Genomic DNA, 27,798 nt, shown 5'->3' with positions numbered 1-27,798 from the left:
TAAAGAAGTGAATTTTATGTTATATGTATTTCATTACAATAAAAAATGCAACAGGGTGATACTGGTACTTAAGGAAGAACATAAACTAATAAATTGCAAAATATAATATTTTTCATGTCATAATCGGATATAAGACAATAAATAATAATCATATCTTATTAGTATGAGAAAAAACATAAGCAGGAGCTGGAGCTACATGTCCCAGGGGATATAAATAAGAAACAAATTCATTAAAGAATATTTACATAGAATTAAGTAAAAAGGTAGACTTCGATTCGGTTTTGTTTTTGTTTTTGTTTTTGTTTTTTGAGATAGAGTCTCACTCTGTCACCCAGGCTGGAATGCAATGGCACGATCTTGACTCGCTGCAGTCGTCACCTCCCGGATTCAAGTGATTCTTGTGCCTTAGCCTCCCGAGTAGCTGGGACTACAGGCGTATGTGAGCACGCTAATTTTCATATTTTTAGTAGAGATCGTTTTTCACCATGTTGCCCAGGCTGGTCTTGAACTCCTGGCCTCAAGTGATACGCCCACCTTGGCCTCCCAAAGTGCTGGGATTACAGGCATGAGCCGCTGAACCTGGCCTATACCACAATTTTTAAAAGGAAATCAGTCATTGATGTGTTCTCAGTACTTGGTATAGTGTCTGACAGAGTAGGTGTTCAAGAAATATTTTTTGAATGAATAATAAGATTATTTCCACACTGGAGCTCTTTCCCTAGTTGTCCATTTAACCCATTTACTTCCTAGAGCAAGTTACATAACTTATTCCCTTAGAACATAGTGAGGCTAAACCAGAGTGATTATAAAACTCTTGATAATGCCACATTAAAAAACAAAATGTTGTATGTAACAAATATATCTGGGTAAAAATACTTTTAGGAAGCTTTGTTTAAAAAATCATTTCTATATCTTTATTACCATATTTGGTTGAACTATATGAAATTGCCATTTTTTTGTAGGTCAAAAATAAGCAATTTTATATGATTTGGTCGTAGTTTATAAATTACTAGCTAGTGGGTGCCTCCAGTTTTTCATGTTGGAAACATTACAACTTGGAGAAAATGTAATTTAATGTTCATTAAAATGATTCTTTTTTGCTCCCAAATGCAAGGGACTGAAAAGTGATCTCAGAAATCAGAACAAATATTATAATACCTTCATTAAAATATGTGAACCTGACACATTTACTAGTAAATTTTATGGTTAATCACAAATCTCCTACCAGAGGCTGTGGAATGACCATCTGAATGTATTATAAGAAGTCCTTTTTTTTTTTTTTTTGAGACAGTCTCGCTCTGTCACCCAGGCTGGAGTGCAGTGGCACGATCTCTGCTCACTGCAAGCTCTGCCTCCCTGGTTCACGCCATTCTCCTGCCTCAGCCTCCTGAATGGCTGGGACTACAGGTGCCCGCCACCATGCTTGGCTAATTTTTTTGTATTTTTAGTAGAGACGGGGTTTCACCGTGTTAGCCAGGATGGTCTTGATCTCCTGACCTCGTGATCCACCCGCCTCAGACTCCCAAAGTGTTGGGATTCTAGGTGTGAGACACCGCGCCCGGTCTGTAAGAAGTCTTAATGGTCTTAAATATCAATTGCCTTAACATACAGCAGTCCCTTTCACTTCCGACGTTTAAATAGGCCCTCCCAATTATGATTTAAAAAAATGGTAATGTCATTTATTTCATAATTAGAAGTGTAATAATTAAGTAGATCTATAATTTGTTTTTAAAAATATGCAAGTAATGATCAAAGGCAGGGAAATTAATTTTGATCATTTATTATTTTAATAATTTTAAGTCCCTAAATGATTACAATCAATTGAAGGGCCCCCAGAGGTAGTAACCATGGGCAAAGTCTGACACAGGAAATAGAACTCTTTGCTTCTGACATCGTACATGACACCTTTAGCTACTTGTGAACACTGCCACAAGAGAGACCTCAGGGACACAACCTTCAAAGCTGAGAAGTATAAGGGGGAGAATTAGAAAGGGGCAGACTATCACCTTCTAGCTTGTAACCAGTATGCTCTCTTTATTCGCCCAGTCTCGGTTTAGCAAGGGAGCATTTAGACTGAGATTACACAAGAATGCCCAGTTACCTAGACTTGCTAGTAGACCATTCCAGCATTAGTGGGAGGAGTGAGTGGGTGATGCACTACATTTTGGTCACTGTAAAGCCTTCCAGACATTTTCTATGCTTGTATCTACCTATATACTTTAAAAAATAGTACCATGTGGGACATCTTGCAACATAGCCTGCTATTTAAAAATTGAATATATTTATATATATATATATATAATGAACTTCTTTTTCATTATTATTTTTATACAACATTCTTTTTAGAGCTTCTTAAAATTGTATTGTACATGTGTTGCTCCACAATTTATCCACGAATCCTCTATTGTTGTTCACTAAGTTTTTCTAAATCACTTCCTCACTATTAACAACATTGCAGCTAAATGTGAGCATAAATCCTTAATTCTTCCTTAGGATAAAATCCTAGGAGTTGAATTTTTTGGTTGACAATGGAGATTTTAAATGATTTCATGCAGAAAACATTTAGCTTACAAAAGCAGAGAGATGGATGAGATCAGAGACAGTAGGGTAGACTTTTTCATACTCGGGGAGCTTCTGAAGAGAGTCTAGTCTACGCAGCTTAGAAATATGAATTAGACATTGGAAACATTTTGTATTTTTCACCTTATACTTAATTATTTTAAACAAAGGCCAGAAAGATGGGTAGGGTGAGGAAATCTAAAAATGGTTAGCATTTCCTGGGGTATTTATTATGTGTCAGGCAAATGCTTCAAGCGCTTTTCATGTCTCTGATTTCACTTTAGTCCTACCATAACTCAAAGAAGTGGGTAAGGAATGGAGGGAGGCAAGAAAAACTAAACAACTTCCCCAAGGTCCCACATCTAATACTGTATATGGTAAAGCCCAGAGCTGTCTGTACTCTTAACACCTGTGCATTGCTTCCTCCCATCCAACACACTGGGCTGCATAGGCAGAAAAAATAGGAAAGCTTCAAAATAGAAGAGGCTATAGTGCACATGATACCTTTCTAAAATCTTCTACTTTCCTCTTTTTTAAAAGTTTTATTTTTCTACGAATGCCACATTCTGTCTTGCTAGTAAATACACTGACTATATAACCTTAAGTATTTTACAATTTGCCACCAATTATTAATGTCACTAAAAATTTATCTATATTAATTAGAAGGTGCCACATCAACTGTTGCTACAGTTAAATTAATTCTGATAGTTGTTATAAGTAAATAATTATTTTTATGTGATTGTACTTGGTAAGGACGTTTCTGAATTCTCACTGGATAAATTCTTTATATTTTGATTAGTCTTAAAGTCAATCAGGCACAACAGACACAACAGGGAAGATTGTGGAACTGTCCTTTCTGGGAAGTAATGCTGCATAGGTTTTTTAAAAAAAATTGGGGGTGGGGGGTATATAGTAGGTATCTATATTTATGGGGTATGTGAGATATTTTGATACAGGCATATGATGCTTAATAATCACATCAGGGTAAATGGGTTATGCATCACCTCAAGCATTTACAAACAATCCAATTATATTCTTTTAGTGTTTTTGAAACATACAATAAATTAATGTTAACTGTAGTTGCCTTGTTGTGCTATAAAATACTAGATCTTATTTTATCTAACTATATGTTTGTACACATTAACTATCCCCATTCCTGTCTGCACTGCCTGCCCCATTCCCCTTCCCAGCCTCGGTCAACATCATTTTACTATTTCCATAAGTTCAATTTTTTTTTTTTTTTTTTTTTTTTTAGCTTCCACAAATAAGTGAGAACATGTGAAGTTAGTCTTTCTGTGCCTGGCTTATTTCACTTAACATAATGACCTCCAGTTCCATTCATGTTGTTGCAAATGACAGGATCTCATTCTTTTTTATGGCTGAATAGTACTCCATTGTGTATATGTACCACATTTTCTTTTTTTATTTTATTTTTTTTTATTATTATTATACTTTGAGTTCTAGGGTACATGTGCGTAACGTGCAGGTTTGTTACATATGTATACTTGTGCCATGTTGGTGTGCTGCAGCCATCAACTCGTCAGCACCCATCAACTCTTCATTTACATCAGGTATAACTCCCAATGCAATCCCTCCCCCCTCCGCCCGCCCCATGATAGGCCCCAGTGTGTGATGTTCCCCTTCCCGAGTCCAAGTGATCTCATTGTTCAGTTCCCACCTATGAGTGAGAACATGTGGTGTTTGGTTTTCTGTTCTTGTGATAGTTTCCTAAGAATGATGGTTTCCAGCTGCATCCATGTCCCTACAAAGGACACAAACTCATCCTTTTTTATGGCTGCATAGTATTCCATGGTGTATATGTGCCACATTTTCTTAATCCAGTCTGTCACTGATGGACATTTGGGTTGATTCCAAGTCTTTGCTATTGTGAATAGTGCCGCAATGAACATACGTGTGCATGTGTCTTTATAGCAGCATGATTTATAATCCTTTGGGTATATCCCCAGTAATGGGATGGCTGGGTCATATGGTACATCTAGTTCTAGATCCTTGAGGAATCGCCATACTGTTTTCCATAATGGTTGAACTAGTTTACAATCCCACCAACAGTGTAAAAGTGTTCCTATTTCTCCACATCCTTTCCAGCACCTGTTGTTTCCTGACTTTTTAATGATTGCCATTCTAACTGGTGTGAGACGGTATCTCATTGTGGTTTTGATTTGCATTTCTCTGATGGCCAGTGATGATGAGCATTTTTTCATGTGTCTGTTGGCTGTATGAATGTCTTCTTTTGAGAAGTGTCTGTTCATATCCTTTGCCCACTTTTTGATGGGGTTGTTTATTTTTTTCTTGTAAATTTGTTTGAGTTCTTTGTAGGTTCTGGATATTAGCCCTTTGTCAGATGAGTAGATTGCAAAAATTTTCTCCCATTCTGTAGGTTGCCTGTTCACTCTGATGGTAGTTTCTTTTGCTGTGCAGAAGCTCTTTAGTTTAATGAGATCCCATTTGTCAATTTTGGCTTTTGCTGCCGTTGCTTTTGGTGTTTTAGACATGAAGTCTTTGCCCATGCCTATGTCCCGATGGTACTACCTAGGTTTTCCTCTAGGATTTTTATGGTATTAGGTCTAACATTTAAGTCTCTAATCCATCTTGAATTAATTTTCGTATAAGGAGTAAGGAAAGGATCCAGTTTCAGCTTTCTACTTATGGTTAGCCAATTTTCCCAGCACCATTTATTAAATAGGGAATCCTTTCCCCATTTCTTGTTTCTCTCAGGTTTGTCAAAGATCAGATGGCTGTAGATGTGTGGTATTATTTCTGAGGACTCTGTTCTGTTCCATTGGTCTATATCTCTGTTTTGGTACCAGTACCATGCTGTTTTGGTTACTGTAGCCTTGTAGTATAGTTTGAAGTCAGGTAGCGTGATGCCTCCAGCTTTGTTCTTTTGACTTAGGATTGTCTTGGAGATGCGGGCTCTTTTTTGGTTCCATATGAACTTTAAAGCACTTTTTTCCAATTCTGTGAAGAAACTCATTGCTAGCTGATGGGGATGGCATTGAATCTGTAAATAACCTTGGGCAGTATGGCCATTTTCACGATATTGATTCTTCCTATCCATGAGCATGGTATGTTCTTCCATTTGTTTGTGTCCTCTTTTATTTCACTGAGCAGTGGTTTGTAGTTTTCCTTGAAGAGGTCCTTTACATCCCTTGTGAGTTGGATTCCTAGGTATTTTATTCTCTTTGGAGCAATTGTGAATGGAAGTTCATTCATGATTTGGCTCTCTGTCTGTGTGTTACTGGTGTATAAGAATGCTTGTGATTTTTGCACATTAATTTTGTATCGTGAGACTTTGCTGAAGTTGCTTATCAGCTTAAGGAGATTTTGGGCTGAGACAATGGGATATTCTAAATATACAATCATGTCATCTGCAAAGAGGGACAATTTGACTTCTTCTTTTCCTAACTGAATACCCTTGATTTCTTTCTCTTGCCTGATTGCCCTAGCCAGAACTTCCAACACTATGTTGAATAGGAGTGGTGAGAGAGGGCATCCCTGTCTTGTGCCAGTTTTCAAAGAGAATTTTTCCAGTTTTTGCCCATTCAGTATGATATTGTCTGTGGGTTTGTCATAAATAGCTCTTATTATTTTGAGGTATGTTCCGTCAATACCGAATTTATTGAGCGTTTTTAGCATGAAGGGCTGTTGAATTTTGTCAAAAGCCTTTTCTGCATCTATTGAGATAATCATGTGGTTCTTGTCTTTGGTTCTGTTTATATGCTGGATTATGTTTATTGATTTGCGAATGTTGAACCAGCCTTGCATCCCAGGGATGAAGCCCACTTGATCATGGTGGATAAGCTTTTTGATGTGTTGCTGAATCCGGTTTGCCAGTATTTTATTGAGGATTTTTGCATCGATGTTCATCAGGGATATTGGTCTAAAATTCTCTTTTTTTGTTGCGTCTCTGCCAGGCTTTGGTATCAGGATGATGTTGGCCTCATAAAATGAGTTAGGGAGGAATCCCTCTTTTTCTATTGATTGGAATAGTTTCAGAAGGAATGGTACCAGCTCCTCCTTGTACCTCTGGTAGAATTTGGCTGTGAATCCATCTGGTCCTGGACTTTTTTTGGTTGGTAGGCTATTAATTATTGCCTCAATTTCAGAGCCTGCTATTGGTCTATTGAGGGATTCAACTTCTTCCTGGTTTAGTCTTGGAAGAGTGTAAGTGTCCAGGAAATTATCCATTTCTTCTAGATTTTCCAGTTTATTTGCATAGAGGTGTTTATAGTATTCTCTGATGGTAGTTTGTATTTCTGTGGGGTCGGTGGTGATATCCCCTTTATCATTTTTTATTGCGTCAATTTGATTCTTCTCTCTTTTCTTCTTTATTAGTCTTGCTAGCGGTCTGTCAATTTTGTTGATCTTTTCAAAAAACCAACTCCTGGATTCATTGATTTTTTGGAGGGTTTTTTGTGTCTCTATCTCCTTCAGTTCTGCTCTGATCTTAGTTATTTCTTGCCTTCTGCTAGCTTTCGAATGTGTTTGCTCTTGCTTCTCTAGTTCTTTTAATTGTGATGTTAGAGTGTCAATTTTAGATCTTTCCTGCTTTCTCTTGTGGGCATTTAGTGCTATAAATTTCCCTCTACACACTGCTTTAAATGTGTCCCAGAGATTCTGGTATGTTGTATCTTTGTTCTCATTGGTTTCAAAGAACATCTTTATTTCTGCCTTCATTTCTTTATGTACCCAGTAGTCATTCAGGAGCAGGTTGTTCAGTTTGCATGTAGTTGAGCGGTTTTGATTGAGTTTCTTAGTCCTGAGTTCTAGTTTGATTGCACTGTGGTCTGAGAGGCAGTTTGTTATAATTTCTGTTCTTGTACATTTGCTGAGGAGTGCTTTACTTCCAATTATGTGGTCAATTTTGGAGTAAGTGCAATGTGGTGCTGAGAAGAATGTATATTCTGTTGATTTGGGGTGGAGAGTTCTATAGATGTCTATTAGGTCTGCTTGCTGCAGAGATGAGTTCAATTCCTGGATATCCTTGTTAACTTTCTGTCTCGTTGTTCTGTCTAATGTTGACAGTGGAGTGTTGAAGTCTCCCATTATTATTGTATGGGAGTCTAAGTCTCTTTGTAAGTCTCTAAGGACTTGCTTTATGAATCTGGGTGCTCCTGTTTTGGGTGCATATATATTTAGGATGGTTAGCTCTTCCTGTTGAATTGATCCCTTTACCATTATGTAATGGCCTTCTTTGTCTCTTTTGATCTTTGATGGTTTAAAGTCTGTTTTATCAGAGACTAGTATTGCAACCCCTGCTTTTTTTTGTTCTCCATTTGCTTGGTAAATCTTCCTCCATCCCTTTATTTTGAGCCTATGTATGTCTCTGCCTGTGAGATGGGTCTCCTGAATACAGCAGACTGATGGGTCTTGACTCTTTATCCAGTTTGCCAGTCTGTGTCTTTTAATTGGAGCATTTAGTCATTTACATTTAAGGTTAATATTGTTATGTGTGAACTTGATCCTGCCATTATGATATTAACTGGTTATTTTGCTCGTTAGTTGATGCAGTTTCTTCCTAGCCTCGATGGTCTTTACATTTTGGCATGTTTTTGCAATGGCTGGTACCGGTTGTTCCTTTCCATGTTGAGTGCTTCCTTCAGGGTCTCTTGTAAGGCAGGCCTAGTGGTGACAAAATCTCTAAGCATTTGCTTATCTGTAAAGGATTTTATTTCTCCTTCACTTATGAAACTTAGTTTGGCTGGATATGAAATTCTGGGTTGAAAATTCTTTTCTTTAAGAATGTTGAATATTGGCCCCCACTCTCTTCTGGCTTGTAGAGTTTCTGCCGAGAGATCTGCTGTTAGTCTGATGGGTTTCCCTTTGTGGGTAACCCGACCTTTCTCTCTGGCTGCCCTTAAGATTTTTTCCTTCATTTCAACTTTGGTGAATCTGGCAATTATGTGTCTTGGAGTTGCTCTTCTCGAGGAGTATCTTTGTGGCGTTCTCTGTATTTCCTGGATTTGAATGTTGGCCTGCCCTACTAGGTTGGGGAAGTTCTCCTGGATGATATCCTGAAGAGTGTTTTCCAACTTGGTTCCATTTTCCCCCTCACTTTCAGGCACCCCAATCAGACGTAGATTTGGTCTTTTTACATAATCCCATACTTCTTGCAGGTTTTGTTCATTTCTTTTTCTTCTTTTTTCTTTTGGTTTCTCTTCTTGCTTCATTTCATTCATTTGATCCTCAATCGCTGATACTCTTTCTTCCAGTTGATCGAGTCGGTTACTGAAGCTTGTGCATTTGTCACGTATTTCTCGTGTCATGGTTTTCATCTCTTTCATTTCGTTTATGACCTTTTCTGCATTAATTACTCTAGCCATCAATTCTTCCACTTTTTTTCAAGATTTTTAGTTTCTTTACGCTGGGTAAGTAATTCCTCCTTTAGCTCTGAGAAGTTTGATGGACTGAAGCCTTCTTCTCTCATCTCGTCAAAGTCATTCTCCGTCCAGCTTTGATCCGCTGCTGGCGATGAGCTGCGCTCCTTGACCGGGGGAGATGTGCTCTTATTTTTTGAATTTCCAACTTTTCTGCCCTGCTTTTTCCCCATCTTTGTGGTTTTGTCTGCCTCTGGTCTTTGATGATGGTGATGTACTGATGGGGTTTTGGTGTAGGTGTCCTTCCTGTTTGATAGTTTTCCTTCTAACAGTCAGGACCCTCAGCTGTAGGTCTGTTGGAGATTGCTTGAGGTCCACTCCAGACCCTGTTTGCCTGGGTGTCAGCAGCAGAGGCTGCAGAAGATAGAATATTGCTGAGCAGCGAGTGTACCTGTCTGATTCTTGCTTTGGAAGCTTCCTCTCAGGGGTGTACTCCACCCTGTGAGGTGTGGGGTATCAGACTGCCCCTAGTGGGAGATGTCTCCCAGTTATGCTACTCAGGGTTCAGGGACCCACTTGAGCAGGCAGTCTGTCCCTTCTCAGATCTCAACCTCCGTGTTGGGAGATCCACTGCTCTCTTCAAAGCTGTCAGACAGAGTCCTTTGCGTCTGCAGAGGTTTCTGCTCCATTTGTTATTGTTTACTATGCCCTGTCCCCAGAGGTGGAGTCTACAGAGACAGGCAGGTTTCCTTGAGCTGCTGTGAGCTCCACCCAGTTTGAGCTTCCCAGCGGCTTTGTTTACCTACTTAAGCCTCAGCAATGGCGGGCACCCCTTCCCCAGCCTCACTGCTGCCTTGCCGGTAGATCACAGACTGTTGTGCTAGCAATGAGGGAGGCTCCGTGGGCGTGGGACCCTCCCGGCCAGGTGTGGGATATAATCTCCTGATGTGCCCGTTTCCTGAAAGCGCAGTATTGGGGTGGGAGTTACCCGATTTTCCAGGTGTTGTGTGTCTCAGTTCCCCTGGCTAGGAAAAGGGATTCCCTTCCCCCTTGCGCTTCCCAGGTGAGGCGATGCCTTGCCCTGCTTCAGCTCTCGCTGGTCGGGCTGCAGCAGCTGACCAGCACCGATTGTCCGGCACTCCCTAGTGAGATGAATCCAGTACCTCAGTTGAAAATGCAGAAATCACCAGTCTTCTGTGTCGCTCGCGCTGGGAGTTGGAGACTGGAGCTGTTCCTATTCGGCCATCTTGCTCCGCCCCCCACATTTTCTTTATCTATTCGTCTGTTCATGGACACTCAGATTGCTTGCAAATCTTGACTATTGTAAATAGTGCTGCAATAAACATGGGAGTGCAGATATCTCTTCAATATAATGATTTCCTTTCTTTTGGGCCCATACCTCAGAGTATGATTGCTGGATTATATGATAGTTCTATTTTTATTTTGGGAGAACTTTCAAACTATTCTCCGTAGTGATTGTACTAATTAACATTCCCTCCAACAGTAAACTAGGGTTTCTTTTTCTCCACACCCTTGCCAGCATGTGTTATGGCCTATTTTTGGATAAAAGCCATTTAAACTGTGAGATGATATCACATTATACTTTTGATTTTCATTTCTCTGATGATCATTGATATAAAGCGCATTTTCACATACTGGTTTGCCATTTGTATATCTTCTTTTGAGAAATGTCTGTTCAGATTATATTACTCAGGGTTCCCTAGAGGGACAGAACTAATAGGATATCTATATGGTAGTTTATTAAGTATTAACTTACATGATCGCAAGGTCCCACTATGGGCTGTCTGGGAGCTTCAGGAGCAAGGAGAGCCAGTCCAAGTCTCAAAACTGAAGAACTTAAGTGTCCGATGTTTGAGGACAGGAAGCATCCAGCATGGCAGAAAGATGTAGGCTGGGAGGCTAGGCCAGTGTTGCCTTTTCACATTTTTCTGCCTGCTTTGTATTTGCTGGAAGCTGATTAGATTGTGCCCACCAGATTAAGGGTGGGTCTGCCTTCCCCAGCCAAGTGACTCAAATGTTAATCTCCTTTGACAACACCCTCACAGACACACCCAGGATCAATATTTTGCATCCTTCAATCCAATCAGGTTGACACTCAGTATTTGCCATCGCACAGATCTTTTGCCCATTTTAAAATCAGATTATTATATATTTTTTCCTATAGAGTTCCTATAGGCTGGTTATTAATCCCTTTTCAGATGCATAGTTTGCAAATATTTTCTCCCATTCCTTGGATTGTCTCTTCACTTTCTTGATCGTTTCCTTTGCTATGAAGAAGCTTTTTAACTTGATGTGATCTCATTTGTCCATTTTTTTCATTGGTTGCCTGTGCTTGTGTGGTATCACTCAAGAACTCTTTGCCCAATCCAGTGTCCTGAAGAGTTTCCCCAATGTTTTCTTTTAGTAGTTTTATAGTTCAAGTCTTAGATTTAAGTTTTTAATCCATTTTGATTTGATTTTTGTATACAGCAAGAGAGAGGTATCTAGTTTTAATTATCTGCACGTGGATATCCAGTTTTCCCAGCACCATTTATTGAAGAGACTGACCTTTCCCCAATGTGTGTTCTTAGCACCTTTGTTGAAAATGGGTTCACTGTTGATGTGTGAATTTGTTTTTTAGTTCTCCATTCTGTTCCATTGGTCTCTATGTCTGTTTTTATGCCAGTACCATGCTGTTTTGGTTACTATAAATCCATGGTATAATTTGAAGTCAGATGATGTGATTCCTCCAGTTTTGTTCCTTTTGCTCAGGATAGCTTTGGTTATCCTGGGTCTTTTGTGGTTCCATATAAATCGTAGGATTATTTTTTCTATTTCTTTAAAGAAGGTCATTGGTATTTTGATAGGGATTGTATTGAATCTATAGATTGCTTTGAGTGGTATGAACATTTTAACAATATTGATTCTTCCAATTTGTGAACATGGAATAGCTTTCCAACTTTTGGTGTCCTCTTCAATTTCTTTCATCAATATTTTGTAATTGTTATTGTAGTAATCTTTTACTTCTTTAGTTAAGTTTATTCCTAAGTATTTTATTTTATTTTATTTTATTTTATTTATATGTACTGTTAATGGGATTACTTTCTTGAATTCCTTTTCAGATTTTTCACTATTGGCATATAAAAATGTTACTGATTTTTATATTTTGATTTTGTATCCTGCAACTTTACTGAATTTGTTTCTGAATTCTAATAGTTTATTGGTGGAGTCTTTACAAATATAGGTTTTTTACAAATATAAGATCATATCATCTGCAAACAAGGATAATTCAACTTCTTCCTTTCCAATTTGGATGCCTTTTATTTATTTCTCTTGTCTAATTGCTGTAGCTAGGACTTCCAGTACTATGTTGAATAACAGTGGTGAAAGTAGGCATCTTTGTCTTGTTCCACATCTTAGAGGAAAGGCTTTCAGTTTTCCCTCATTCAGTGTTATAGTAGCTGTGGGTCTATCATAGATGGCTTTTATTATGTTGAGGTGTGTTCCTTCAATAGCCAGTTTTTTAGGGTTTTAAAAATCAAGAAGAGATGTTAAATTTTTTCAAGTGCTTTTAAGCATCAATCGAAATGATCATATGGTTTTTGTGCTTCACTCTGTTGATATGGTGTATCACATTGATTGATTTGCATATGTTGAACCATCGTTGCATCCCTGGGTTAAATCCCACTGCATAGGTTTTGATTTTTTATTTCCACATAGTACATAAAAATGTTTAATCTTAATAAATACCTAACCATGTCCAAGTCATCATATTCTATAGAAAACACCCCCATAACACTGTCTCTACCTTTAAAATGGCTGAAGATAAGCACACATTCATCTTGAAGAGTTACTCAAAGCATGCTTGAATAAATGAAGATTGTATTTGCACACTGATCAACTGGAACAGATGTCTTTCTTTTCTCCATTGCTACTTCTGCCCTCCTTCTTCAAAATTCTCAGTTCCTTTTTAGTTCCAGTGAATATAGCACTGTAGTTAAATGCATAGATTCTGGAGCCAGACTACCCAGGTTCCAATCCCAGCTCTGCCATTTGCTACCTATATGACCAGGGGGAGAGTTTCTTAGCCTCTCTCTGTTCCTTAGTTTCTTTATCTCAATTGCCAAGCTTATATCTCCACATTTGACTACTACTCAGACCTGTAGATTTGTACCTAATTGGTATCTCAACTTGGTGGCCTAACAGGTCTCTCAAACTTAACATCACCAAATAGAGCCTGTCTCATTCTTGTCATATAATTGGCAACATCACCCTCCTTTTGCTCAAATAATAAATGTAGGAGTTGTCTTTGATTCCTCTTTCTCTCACTCCCTCACTCAATCCATCAGTGAACCCTATCCCTTTTACCTCTAAAACAAATCTCAAATCTGCCCACTCCCACCAGCACTGCCCTACCTAAGCCATGTCCTCTAATGTCTGGGCTCCTGCAATGGTTGCTTTACTGGTCTCTATTCTTTTACTCTTGTCTAAAATCCAGTATCCCTGCAGCCAGAATGATTTTTTGTAAAGCATTAATTTTATTAATTAGTGATTCTCTTACTCCAAATCCCCCAATAACATCTCATCACATTTAGAATAAAAGCAAAACTCCTCAATCTGGTCTTCAAAGTCCTACAAAATTGGGTGCTGCAGTGGGTTGAATAGTGTCTTACCCAAATTCATGTCCTCAGAAGGTGGGAATACAATTTTACAGATGTAATTAAGATGAAGCCATATTGGATTAGATGCACCTAAATCAAATGAGTAGTGTCCTTATAAGGAGAGGAGAAAACACACAGAGTCAGAGGAAATATAGAAAAGGCCATGTGAAGGGGAAGGCAATGATTTGAGTGATGAAGCTATGAGATAAGGAACATCAAAGATTGCCAAGAGTCACCAGAAGCTAGGAAAAGACAAAGATTCTCCCCCAGAGCCTAGAGCATTTAGAGGCAGTGGAACCTGTTGATACCTTGATTTCAGACTTCTAGGCTCCAGAACTGTGAGAGAATATACCTACATTGTTTTAAGCCGCCAAGTTTGTGGTATTTTGTTACAACAGCTTTAAGAAACAAACACAGGTGCATTTATAACACTCCAGCTTCAACTCTGTTGCCTTCCCCTTGCTCTCTACCCTCCAGTCACACTATTCTCCCTCTGTCCCTGGTGTTAGAATACCAAGCTTGTTTTCATCTTAGGACTTTTGTACTATCTATTTGGCAAACTCATTCCTGGATCTTTTCATAGATCCTTCCTGTTATTCACATCTAGCCTGAAGTCACTTGTTCAGAGAGACTTTTCTCAAACACCCATTCAAAAGTAGCCTCCCAAACACTGTCTTTCACATCACCCTATTTTAGTTGTCTGCTTTGCACTTACTACAATCTGGCATTTCTTATTCATTTACATATTTATGGAGTCTGTTGCTGTTCCCTCAATATACACATGCACACACACCACATACTTGTGCATTCACTACACCTACACTGTCCAAAAGGGTAGCCACTAGCCACATATGGTGATTTAAATAGAAATTTAAATTAATTAAAATTAAACATTTAAAATACAGTTTCCAAGCTGCAAAAGCCACAATTTCAAGTGCTTATAGCTGCTTGTACCTAGTGACTACCATAATGAACAGCATAGGTGTAGAACATTTTCATACATTGCAGTAAATCCTACTATTCATTGCTGCTCTAGAATACAAGCTCCAGAGAAAGAGGAATTTTATATCCTCAGTCTGAATTTGTTTGATACATAATAGATGCCAAATAAATATTTTTTGAATGAAGAATGAATGAGCTTTGAAGAAAAAAATTGAGCATTAATGTGAATAAACTTTGTAAAAGCAATGACCATTTCTGCTACTGAAAAGAAATATGGCTTTCAGGGGAAAATGACTTCTGTTCATCTGGGCAGAGTTTCTGGAACCACATTTGTCATTGATTATTCTTTTTGTTTGTTTATTCAATAAACACTCAAAAATGGATCTGGTTTAAAGAGGATTTCAACAAATTCTCTCATCTTGAGTGATAGCTTTTTTGGCTTATAAGTAAGAAGTTTTAGCAAGGATCTTCTGAGAAGTGGGAGGAGGGCAGACAGGGGTGTGGGTTGAATATTATCTTCTGTGCAGTATAGCATTTTCTCTAGATGTCTAAAGAGACAGTGTTATCAATCTCACATCTTTAGTAATAGTTTCTCTGTGCTTTGATTAATGTGGGTGTAAAATGTATCTGATGTAGCAAGCATATGTCTGAAACATTCTGAGACAAGAAGAGTAAAAAGTATTTTAATTTAAAAAACGAACTTTAAATATGCTAAAAGGCATAAGATTATTTAATATAACAGATAAAATGCTATATTGCTGCATTAGAATAAGAATCATGGAAATATGTCTTTGTCAGACTTGCAGAGCAAATAGAGCCATATGTTTAAAAACCATTAAATGTTGGCCATAAGTGCCCTGCTCTGCTTTCAAATCATCACAATGAGGTTAAAATTAAAGTTTCTGATACTGTGCCTGGTATATGAAAAAAAGTCAATCTTGGTTTCTCTTCTTTATCTCATTCCTCTATTTTAATACTCTGATACATGTCAAAGTTCTTACAAGGCAGTTCGTTGATTAGTTAGTGAAGAATTATTGTTGATTAGTGAGAATTACTGTTTTAAGAGAACCTTTGATTGAAAAGCTAGGGACTCACAAGTCATCTGAAGACCAATTCTGAGTGGTCAAACTTGAATAATATTTATTAAAACTTACCCATTTCCTATTACAATATTAACTGACCACAGAGTGGGATTAGGGCATTATTGAGCTGCAGTAATCATAACTTGGTCTGAAACCCTGTATAGATTCTCCATGTGCTATTACATAATTAAAGTACAACATTTCCACAAAATAAACTTTATGGCTTTAGAAGCATTGCTAATGTTTTTACATGCAACTAAAATGGAGGAAAATATAAGGAACTAGGTAGAACAAGACCTCTTTGCTATAAAACTGAATAAAGGGGGAGAGTGCGTGTGTGTGTGTGTGTGCGCGCATGCGTGTGTGTTTGTGTGAAAGAATGCACCTGAGAGAGACAGAGAGAGGCAGGCAGAGACAGAGAGAAGCAGAGGGAGAAAAGGAGAGGAGAGAGGAATAAACAATTAGAAATGAGGGGAGTATGCCTGATTTCAGAAATCAAAAAATAGAATATTGGAAGTGTTCAGAAAGCTTGATTCAGACTCTAGATGATTTTCTCTAACTATTCAACACAGAAAGGTATCTCAGCATTTCTGTGCTGTGTTCAGTGGTCAGAGGCCCATGGCTGATGATAAAGATGCTTTGGTAGAAATGGGTTGTCTCATTCCCACTGGGGTTCTGGTAAGAGGCAAGAAAGGAGCAATGATTCTTAGATGAACAGTGCCTCGGTTAAAGTGACCCAATTTCAGATCCACCAATGTAGAAAAGAGACAAGTCCTTTAGCCATGGACAAAACAATGAGGAAATAAGAGTCTCTTATTTGCGGGTTCCCTGCACAATTCACCTTTTCCAGAAAGTAACTGTCTCATCAATATTTCTCCAGAGAAATGACCACAGTTTCCCTCATTTTGTGTGTTTTTTTCTGACATGAATGAGAGAAGATATACAGTGAGGAGAGCAGAGCCAGGGAGGAAGGGATGGGAAAAAGAAGGGAAGAACAAAATATGGCAGTAAAGCCCATTTGTGAATATTCCAGATAGGGTTGGAAATCAAGATCTCCCATGACCCTGTTTATACAGGGAAATCTAGTTTACATAATGAAGCGTAACTTATAAAATGTGCTCCCCATAAAAAATCAAATGTCAGCCCCTCCTGTGTGTAGTTTAAAGAACTCCCTTCCTTTCTCCTTTGAAAAATTGAAGTGTGTGTGGATAAAAAAGGACTGATTTTTGGCAAGGGATGAGATTGGGGTAGAAGTATATAGAAAGGGAGAAAATTAAAAGGATAAATGCTTCTGCTGGGGGTGTTTTCTAGGAGTTTCCTGAGATGTGTGGGGCAGTTGCAGAATTGAGTTTGGGCCTTGAGTTGGCCCCATGCTCCTCTCCTCAATTTAAAAATTGCTCAAGTTCTATTGAGCAGAGATTTCAGACCATGGAGCCCACTTTATCTCCACTTTACTTCCTCTTACTTACTGCCCTTCCCTTCCTTCCCAACTCCCTTCAGCAGGTGTGAGAGAGGGAAGTTGCTGTGGCAGATCTCATCTTGATTCTTTCTATCTTTGACTCCAGCTTCTTATCCCAGCGGAGGCTTTGAGGATCCTACAGGACTTCTAACCTTATTCTATCTCCGCTAAGCCCTCAGTGTGCCTAGAAATTGAAGGAAGGAAAATAACTAATGGCATTAATTTCCTGACTCTGTTTTAAATTAACCCTGAATCAAAAGGTTAGGAAGACAGTGAATAAATGAAGTTTGGGGAAATAACCAACTGTTCTGTTTTTGAGAAAATTTTTGCATGACAATCCTCAAATTGGATAAGTAGGATTAGCACTTTATATTGCATTAAGCCATCTGTCATTGTAGGTTCAGTAAATTAAATAGCAGATCTAAAAATCTCTAAGTGATGTGTTATTCCACGAATGATAAGAGCAGTATCTGTAACTTAAGTGTTGCAGAAATTAGAAATATGGGGTCAGAAGAGCCAACATCCTGATGATCTAGCTGCTGTACCCTAAAATGTAGTTATAATGCCACTACAAAACCAATATCCCTTAAACTTCTTTCTATCACATCAGTTCCCTACTCTAGATATTTCACCCTCTGCCTATTTACAATCTTTTTTTGTCTTCCTACACATTTTCTTCTACACTGACATTCCTCCAAAATTTTAATTGGTCTTGTAAAATCCACCTCTAGTTTCCCACCTTCCATCTATAAGCTCTGTTCCCATAAAAGCATATGCCTGTAAGGACACTGTAATCAGCTTTTTATGCGTCTTGCCTTGTTTGCATCAGATCTCTTTCCTCTGGAATGTGCTTCTTTCTATCCAGTTTCACCTGCTCCACAATAGCTCAACATCTTGGCTCAAATCCTCTAACTTCAACACAGCCATCTCTGAATGTAGCCTAATTGGTATTTCTCTCTTCCAAGCTTCTGTAGCTCTGAAAAGACTACACAGCCTAGCTTTTAATTATATACACTTGACCATTCTTAAATAACGTGTGAAAGAGCCTTACCATCTAAAAAGCATAACAGTGTCTGGCATGTAGTGTCACCCAATAAATTTTTATGCATTCATTTGTTCTTTATTGTTATTGCATATGGTTTGTTTTCTTCCCAAGAAGGGTGGCAGCTAATTGAAGAAAGTGACCATTTTGTTTCATCTCCTATGTGTCCCCATCAGGGGCTGGCATCCTGGAGAGCACTCAGTAGATAATCAATAAGTACTTACTGACTGAATGATTGATTGACTAATGCACTTTGCTTTTGATTCCAAGTGCAGAAGCCCTTTAAGATGGCCTGGTTTTCTTTCAAATGATTTGAAATTGACCTCTATTACACAATGGAAAGTTCACTGATCTTTTGCAGATGAGAAAGTTGAAATAAAAAGAGAATTAAAATACTCTCAAACTCAAGCAGAAGATTAGTGATAGCTACAGCCTAGAATTAGAAGCCAAGCACATCCTGATGCCAGTCCATTGAATTCAGAGTCACTGAACCGTGCTTTGTTTTCTGACATAGGTAACTTTTGTCCACCTGTTAATCTTTAATGTGTAAGTTATTATATAACACATTGCTATGTGAATCTACCTCTTTTTCTTGTTTGTTTCATTTTATTTTTTTAGTGACTCTTAACAGGTAAAAAATGTATCTAATTATCCTTCATGATGTTGCTTTTTGTTTCTTAGTTGGCCTTTAAGGTCAGGAACTATGCCTTAAGTGCCCTTACACTTTTGGTGTATGGCACAGTACCTGGCAAATAATAGATGTTTAATAAATATCTGTTGATTAAATGAATGTTATTGGATGAAATAATCTTTTTAGAGTACTGAACAATTAACATGCCTAAATCCTCTTTATAGTATCAAAGAGAGTCAAACATCTAAACTGTCTTATTTAATTCATAGCAACCTATTCTTAATGCTGAATCATAATTCCCTTGCTTAGTTATTGTCCTTTAGGGGTAAAATAAGAAACTGAACACTTACAGCATCATTCTTGATTTGATTCCTAACTATAGGCTGAAGTAGGCTTTAATTTCCACAGGTAAAAGTATAACATTTACATATTTAAGGAAAGAAAGTAACTTCTCCCAACTGAAATAAGAGGTAATTTAAGGAGACAGAATTATTGGTCCCAAGTTAGCAAAAAGGCGTTTTAAACCTGACTCATCTGTGCCTTATGGATTTCGTAACTGATGATTAGCTTCTCTTAATCAGTTGAACATCCATTTAAGGGACAAATTGATTAGCTCCTTGCATAATTAAAAGAACATTAAGTGCCATCGCTTTGAGTTTAAAAAATTGTTTTGATTAACAGCAAATATGCACAGTTTAACATTAAGACATTAAATGGTGTTATCTCAAATTATTATTAATTTGTTATTTTTCGAAATGTTAAGGAGGTGTTTGCAGCTAGCTCAGTGACCAATATTTGCATTCCCCCCAAAAAGTGCAATTTTCATTTTTTTCTGGCTGGCATTAAATTTAATATGCTTTTTCCACAAAGCATGAGAGCATAATATAACCTATAAATAATAATCAATGTTATTATGTAATCAAACAATCAAATTAACTAATTCTTTACTTAGTGAAACAGTAAATAGCATGGTGCTGAGGTACAGAACAAGGAAAATAATTAAATATTAAATGTTTACAAATCATTTCAAAAAGAATTGGTAAGAGTTAGAGGAGGATTAGCAAGAATGTTAAATTGGAGAAAATGGCTATTAAAGGTGTCAGGAGCCATACAGGACAAGATTCACAAGCCAGTACAACTTACAGAATTGAACAATGTGTAAAAATAAAAGAGTAGAAGTGAAGAAGACGTTAGAGAAATGAAGGATGGAAAATAATCCTCCTGCTGAATCCAGGTACAAGGAAACATTCAGGTGGGGGAAGAATGACTGGGAGATGGATTTTCCAATCCACAGGGGTTTAAAGATGTTCTATGTCAGTAGTCCATAGAAAATTGCATAAAATTATACAAACACATAATTAAAGCTAAACATTCAGAATGTTAGGCAGCACCATTCTGAGCCAGATGGTAGTTGATTCTGACTATACTTTGGGCACTGAGGACCTAATTAGTCTTTGCAAGAAGGTGTGCAGGTGTCAGTCAATTCTGAAGTTATCGCTCAGCAGAACAGATTAATGGATACACTGAAATATTTGAAATTGATGAAGCCTGAGGTAAGTTTCAAACACTTTTTTGCAGAAGCTTAGGAGCTTAGAGAACATGTAAGACATTTGATTTAGGTCTGTTTCTGAAAGTCTACAAGTATGTGCTGTATGTTTATCTTTTTGTTTCTTCATCTCAAATCACCAGTCCCAGTAAGGATTAGTTTTAAAGAGGACTGTTTTGTATGCTCTAATACTGAACTATTAATCTAAAATGATCATGTTTGTATTTATTTATTTATTTATTTAGAAGGAGTCTTGCTCTGTGGCCCAGGCTGGAGTGCAGTGGTGCGATCTTGGCTCACTGCAACCTCCGCCTCCTAGGTTCAAGCAATTCTCCTGCCTCATCCTCCTAAGTAGCTGGGATTACAAGTGTGCCCAGCTAATTTTTGTATTTTTTAGTAGAGACAGGGTTTCACCAGATTGGCCAGGCTGGTCCCAAACCCCCAGACCTCAGGTGATCCACCCGTCTCGGCCTCCCAAAGTGCTGGGATTACAGGCGTGAACCACTGTGCCCGGCTGATCATGTTATTTTAATATCATTATGTTTTACCCATTCACTAAGAGATGTTTGGGCTTGACAATGTAAACCTAACTTGAATGGTAGCAGAGACCAAAGAATTCCTGAGAAACAGTCAAATAACTTGAGTTCCACTAGGCTACCTTCTCAAACATTAGTGTTCATAAGTTTTCCCTGGCTAACGGATTGAAAATACAGATTCCAATGATCATCCTCAGTGATTCTGGTTCAATAAGTTTGTGATGGGAACTGAGAATCTGTACTTTTAACAAATACTGATAGGCAATCAGTAGACCATCCTTTGCAAATCACGTACAAGCCAAGAGTTACTTGAGGGTAAAGGCAATTATTTATCATTTATAATTGCTTCAGGATCCAATGTGATGATGTCTGGCAATAGTTAATAATGATTTGTGGACTGAATAATAGGCAAACTTTACGTCTCATGATTATTTCTCACTCTGGATTGTTCTCATTTAATATCAAAGTACTTTCAGGTTCTGCAATGTTTGACTAGAATACTAGTCTTAAATTCTTCATCCTAAACAACAGAATCATGTATTATAATTGGGGTTCCTGTACATTTCATCCTTCAACATTTAAAAAATACTAATTGAGCTCACACTGTATCCCAGAGACTCTTCTAAGCACATGGGATATATCTGTGACAGAGACAAAGATCACTCCTGCATGGAGCTTACATTCTAGAAGTTTGAGGTTTGAAATTATTTTCTCAGAATATAATTATGTAAGTTCTTAACACTAGAGAGTTTCTTACAGACTCTCAAATTAAGTAAAAAATTTATTTTGGCAACTTCTGAAGCTCACTGAGGAGAAGAGAGATTGGCTTAAAGCACCAGGGAATTTTATTTTTGCACATAAATATTTATATGTGTAAAGGGGTGTGTGGTTAATTATAAGCGATGGGAGGAGAATGACAGATGCTTAGATCCTCTGTCCCCATGGAGAGACAGACCTTGCCTGTTGGAGTGTAGTGGCACATTGTGTGGTCTGTATACTGAATCACTGATTTAAATATTGCAGCAGCTGGAGTGCAAAGTATATCAGCAAATACTACAGGAGGAGGAGTGCATGTGTCCTGAATACAAAGTAAGAATAAAATAGGTTTGCATAGTCACATTGAGCAAGGCAGTGGCTGTGGACAGCCTTTTTTTTTTTTTTTAATGTATTTTAGTTTCAAAGGAGAACTAGAGGAGGGCAACTGAACAGTCCAGGAAACACAGACTGGCCACAGGCAGGTAAATGAGTAGAGGACTGGTGCTGCTTCCTGAATCCCAAATTTCTATTCCCTGCAGAGAGGGAGAGAGAAAGGAGAAAGGTGGGGATGGGGGGTGGGGGAGGGAGGGAGTGGGGGGGGGAGAGAGAGAGAGAGAGAGAACTCTACTTAACGCTGGGGAAAACCTACTCAGATACTTCATCTCTGTAATGAAAGAAGTAAACGAAACAGGTATAGACCCGACTTCAAGGCTCATGAGAAAAATGAAAAGGAAAAACTACAGTTTTCTTTGTCAACTTTAATTTTATTGCCTCTACTTCTGGTGTGATAAGAAGTTCAAAATTCTTTTCTTCAATTTTCCTTTAATAAATAAATAATATCTCTAATGGCTTTCTAGTTTACACAGACCACTCCTTTCATCATTTACTATTTTTTCCCCTGTTTTACAGGTTGGGAATGTGAGGCACAGAGTTCAAATGATGGTACACAAAGACCACTTCATTTTGTAAATAGCAGAACAGACTAAATCCAGGTTCTCTAATTACAAAATCATATTGCCCTTCTTACTCCTGTTTTTGTTTTTGTTGTTGTTGTTGTTGTTATTGTCTCTCCTCTCCCTTTATAATTTCCAAAGGCAGAAATGACAAAAAAGCTGGAGGAGTGAGGCTGGGGGTGGGAAGTGAAAAAATGCTTTACACTGATGGGTAGAAATTTGGTACTTACAGATATGATGTTGAAAAGGAGTAGGAAAAAAATAAAAGCAGTTTATGCAGAAATCTGAATTCAAACAGTAAATGAACAGATATATTTCACACTTGAAACAATGAAATAGCTAAAATCCTTAAACTCTTTTTCTCAGCAGTCTAGATTCCTACTCTACCACCTGTACTGAAGATGTCATATCAACTGGTGAACTTCCTGTAAAGATCATCTGACTAAAAAGTGTTTCCCAAAGTTCCAGGTTATCACAAGAGCCACCTTCATCTCAACATGAAAAGGTCCTTCATAGTCATCAGAAATTATGACCCAGGGTCATTTAATGTGCTAATTCCTTGTAAGTCTGGGTCACAGCTCCTCATCCATGCTGATGCCAGTGGATTTTGTAATGTTCATGTGGAAACAGCAGGGAACAGTGAGCTGGATTCCATTCTGCCTCATGCCTCATCAACCAGATGGTTGGCTGTATCAAAGCCAGTAATGCTGATGTCAGAAGCGAGAGAACACAGCTGGATTTTCAGGTTCAAGGGGAAAGAGGGAATCTATAATGCCTAAAGTTTGGGAGAAAATTGCCTTTGGACTGGTGGTTAGAGCCAACTAGAACTGATGGAGAGTTTTTAATGTTAAGTCCTGCAGCAACATTTCTGTGTAATTGCTTTTTGAGCCATGGTAGGATCTGAATTCTCTTTATCTCACACCTGCTAACAGGCCTACTGGTGCCAGTCAGCTAGCTATTGTGTACCAGATCTAGATGAGATTTTAGCACTGACATATTAGGCTCCCACTAATTCCTGGCTACTACTGTGTATCTTCTTTTATCCCTGGATTTCTGGTGACTAGCATGAAACCAAAAACTATGAGGATGGAAAATAGCTTAGAAAACCAGTTCCTAGAAACTTGATGAAGATGTTATTTTTTGGTATGTCACTATAATTTTGCACCTTGACTAAGATGTGAGAAAGGTAATACATAGCCTTGTTTTCTGGCTTGATTGTTGTAGGGCTAGGAGGAAATCTAATTATAGGCATATGAGACAGAGGATGCTGGACAGAGCTATTTCGTTACTACTTCCTTACTAGGGCTCATACAATGTAGAAAACTTGAAAAAGGGGACTCAGGTCTTTATTCTATCACAGTTGCTGCTAAGATGTTCATTGCCCAACTGTACTTGTCCCATTTGAATATGAACACTCCCTTACAAAATTTTGGCCATGGCTCCAAAGGCCCTGGGACATGCTACCCATGTGTTACCACATCAGAGGTCTTATCACTTCTGGGCCACTGCATGGAAAAGGGGTTCAAGTCTTCTATCCACACCTGAAATAAACAATATTCCCCTCCCTTCCCAAAACACTTTGACTCTGTAGGAATCTCTCTCTCTTTTGCCCTCTCTCTCTCCAAAGTTCAGGCTGTTAATCCCTGTTTCCCAAGTACCAGCTTCTTCCCAAAGATGTGGAGTAAGGTTGGGGTAGTGGGAAGGGTGTTGCTTTCAGGGTCTCTTCTGGAAAACAAAGAACCTACTACAATAATTCCCACAGATCAAGGGATATTGATCACAGGGACATGATTATTCTTCTTGGAAGGGAGGAAGGATAAGGAAAATTTCCCTTTTATTCTTTGTATTCTCTTACTGCAGCAAGAACAAGGTAAAATAAATATCTCAATGAATCATCCTGCCACAGAGAAGTAGGTGACTTGTAGGTTATTGAGGTTCAGTGAAGACTTGTGGGCTATGAACAGACTTATCTATGATTAAGTCAAGTTTGGGAATGTAGGACCAGAGAATGATTGAGCAATGATTTACAGATGAGTGCTTGATCCAGGAGGATTCAGGCAATACTTCATTGGGGCAATAAATGTGACATTTGGTGTCAGGAGAATAACAAATCCAGGGAGGGAGGGCTATTCAGACCTAAATGTGCAGGGCCAGTAAACAGTATTTCTGATGCCAGGAGTGCCTGCATGTAAGTGTGCATAAAATGCTTAAGCAGTAATCCCTCTGTGATGCTGCAAAAAGGCAATTTCTCTCACAGCTGCAGCAGCAAAAGGGGTGCCATGGATTTTAACCCCCAGGAATTAACCTATGTAAATGACTTCTGGGTAGCAGGAAAGATTTTTTCCAAAAAGCACTCAGCCCAGAAGTAGCTCTTTTCTTGCCAACATTCTGGGTGATTTATACAACTGTTCTCACTGAAGAGTGCAGAGAGAAGGGATTTTGCAGCACTACATGATTGTAGAACTGGAGGCAAGAGATGTCCCCTGAAGTTGTAATAATTGCACAGAGACAGAGTGAAAAGATCAGTTGGACCAAGACAAAGACATTTATTTTAGCCATAACAGGGCACTGATGTGATGGACTTAATAAATAATGCCTTGGCTACATGATTTTATTACTATCTATTATTTGTAAATAATGACTACTATATGCTTATTGTATTATGATATATTACAATAAGGTAAATAAAAAAATAACATGTATTAAATAGTTACAATTTTACTGTGTTCTATGGTATATTTCAAAAAATGTCTACAAATTTGTCCCTTCTTCATATCTATACCACAGATGGTAACTTCCTATACTAACACTGGGCTAGAAAAATATGACTTGTATTGATAAATGAGAAAAATAGCAAATGTAACACAGGTGGATTTTGAAAGTGCTTGAGTAGTGGAGTTGCTCTGTTGCTGCTCTTAGATGCCTAAACAATCCTGTGAACAAGCCCAGGCTACTCTATGGGAGGACTGGGGCACAAGGTCTACTTACCTCCATCATTAGAGCCGACAATGAGTCAAACTCCAGAAGCAGGATGAATAGTTGGTCAATGATGCACTGTATACACTGGAGTAAGCTGCATTGAGACCAGGGGAAGAAACTCCCAGAGAAGCACAGCCCAAATTGTGACCTACCCAATTGTGAGCTAAATAAATGGTTCTTATTTTAAGCAAATAAGTTTTGGAATATTTTGTAATACAGGCTTGTTATGCAGCAATAGATAATTGATATAGTTCTTTACACACATATAGCTCATTTAATGTTCACAACAGCCCTATAAAATTGATATTATTATCACTTTCATTTTACAGATGAGGAAGCAGGGGCAAAGAAGGAATGAGTACATGAATCAGTCTCATACAGCTTGTAAATGGTGGGACCAAGATTGAGACAGCCTGATTCCAGTGTCCATACACTTAACTGCTACGTGTGATTAAACATTAACTTAAGAATTAATTATTAAACCAAAAAAAAGCAAAACACCTGTCCTTTAAAAATGGTTAAATTAGTTTGTTTTAAAAAAATCACTCTATTATATATGATGGATTATTATGTAGGTATGATTGACATACAAAAAGGTATACATACCTAACGTACAAAACTTAATGAGTTTGAAGATGAGTGTATACCTATGAGACCATTGTCACAATCTATGCCATAAACATATCCACCACCTATAAATGTTTCCTCCTGGCTTCTTTATGTATTGTTATTATTATTATTTTGTGATAAGAACACTTAACAGAAGATCTACCCTCTCAGCAAATTTTAAAATATTACAGTACTCTTAACTGTAGGCACTACATTGTATAGTACATCTCTGAGATTTATTCATCTCATATAACTGAAACTTTGTGTCCTTTTACTAATACTTTACCATTTCCTCCTCACTCCAGTCCCTGGTAATCATAATTCTACTCTTTTTCTATGAGTTTGACTGTTTTCAATTTCTCATAACAAATGGCATCATGTAGTATTTGTCCTTCTGTGTCTGGCTTATTTCACTTGGCATAATGTCCTCCAGGTTCATTCATGTTGTTGCCAATGGCAGGATTTCCTTCTTTTTTTGAGGTTGAATAATATTCGTGTGTGTGTGTGCGTGCACGTGCACCTGTGTGTGCGTGTGTGTGTGTATATATACACACACATATACACACACACATATATACACACATATATGTATATATATACACATATATACATATATATACACACATGTATATCTTGCCTTTCTTTCAACATTTTTCTGCTCTTCTGATATGTTATCATCTGTATGCATATCAGTAACCATACTTCTACAGATGATGTCAATCTCAATCTACTTATTCCTCTTAAGGTCTGCCAATCCCTGAGCTCCACACTTCCCCTAAATAAATATATAATCAGTCATCTTCTCTGCTCTGTCTAATCAGCATGGCTCTTCCTTTCTCTTATTTTTTTATTTGAGGTATTGAGTGGTGGTCTCATTATCCCTTGACAAATCCTAGAGCAATAGTAAAATAAAACAAAGAGATAAAACTAATAAGACCATGATGAAAATAAAGTGAAATTATAAAAATATTCAATTATTCCAGAAGAAAGCAGGAAAATGGAAAAAGGAAACAAAGGATAATTGGGAAAAATAGGAAACAAATAATAAGATGCTAGATATATGAAGCTAACCATATCAATATTCACACTAAATATAAATGATCTAAAGAATCCAACTAAAAGGAAGAGGTTGTCTCATTGGATTAAAAATCAAGTCCCAGCTATATGCTGTTTCTAAGAAAGCAACTTTAATGCTAAAGACAGATAAACTAAAAATAGATAAAGACATAATATGCATGCACTACTTTAAAGTAAGCTGGGGTGATTATATTAATATTATATAAAATAAATTTCAGAACAAGGAATATTACTAGGGATAATGATAAATTGATCAATTCATGAAAAGGACATAACAATTGCAAATACCCATGTGCATAACAGCAGAGATTTAAAATACATGATACAAAAACTCATATAATTGAAGTGAGAAATAGAAATCCATAATTATAGTTGGAGACTTCAACATTCCTCTCTTAATAATTGATGGGAGATGTATGCAGAAAATCAGTAAGAGTATAGAAGAGTTTACAGATTACAAAATAATCTATGTGGAAAATCCTAAGGCCTCTCCAAAAAATGACTAAAACTTGTGAATTCAGCAAAGTCACAGCATACAAGATCAATATGAACTGTGTAAACAATTGGAAAATGAAATCTATTTATATATACCATCCTCATTTTAGCAGCTTCTGTACTTTGGAATTTG

At 37.7% G+C, this 27,798-nt stretch overlaps 1 long non-coding RNA gene across 1 annotated transcript in view; it reads left to right on the top strand.

The window, feature by feature from the left end:
* Window positions 1-25,218, top strand: part of LOC135971605 (uncharacterized) — a 70,438-nt gene extending 45,220 nt beyond the window's left edge. Inside the window, exon 4 of the long non-coding RNA XR_012415886.1 lies at window positions 22,872-25,218. This is a non-coding gene — a long non-coding RNA (uncharacterized lncRNA). The remainder of the gene's footprint in view (window positions 1-22,871) is intronic.
* Window positions 25,219-27,798: the final 2,580 nt, after the last annotated feature.

Source organism: Macaca fascicularis, chromosome 7 (assembly GCF_037993035.2).
Source record: "Macaca fascicularis isolate 582-1 chromosome 7, T2T-MFA8v1.1".
Lineage (NCBI taxonomy): Eukaryota > Metazoa > Chordata > Mammalia > Primates > Cercopithecidae > Macaca > Macaca fascicularis.
Note: the sequence above shows the minus strand (reverse complement) of the source record. Positions and strands in the feature narration are given on the sequence as shown.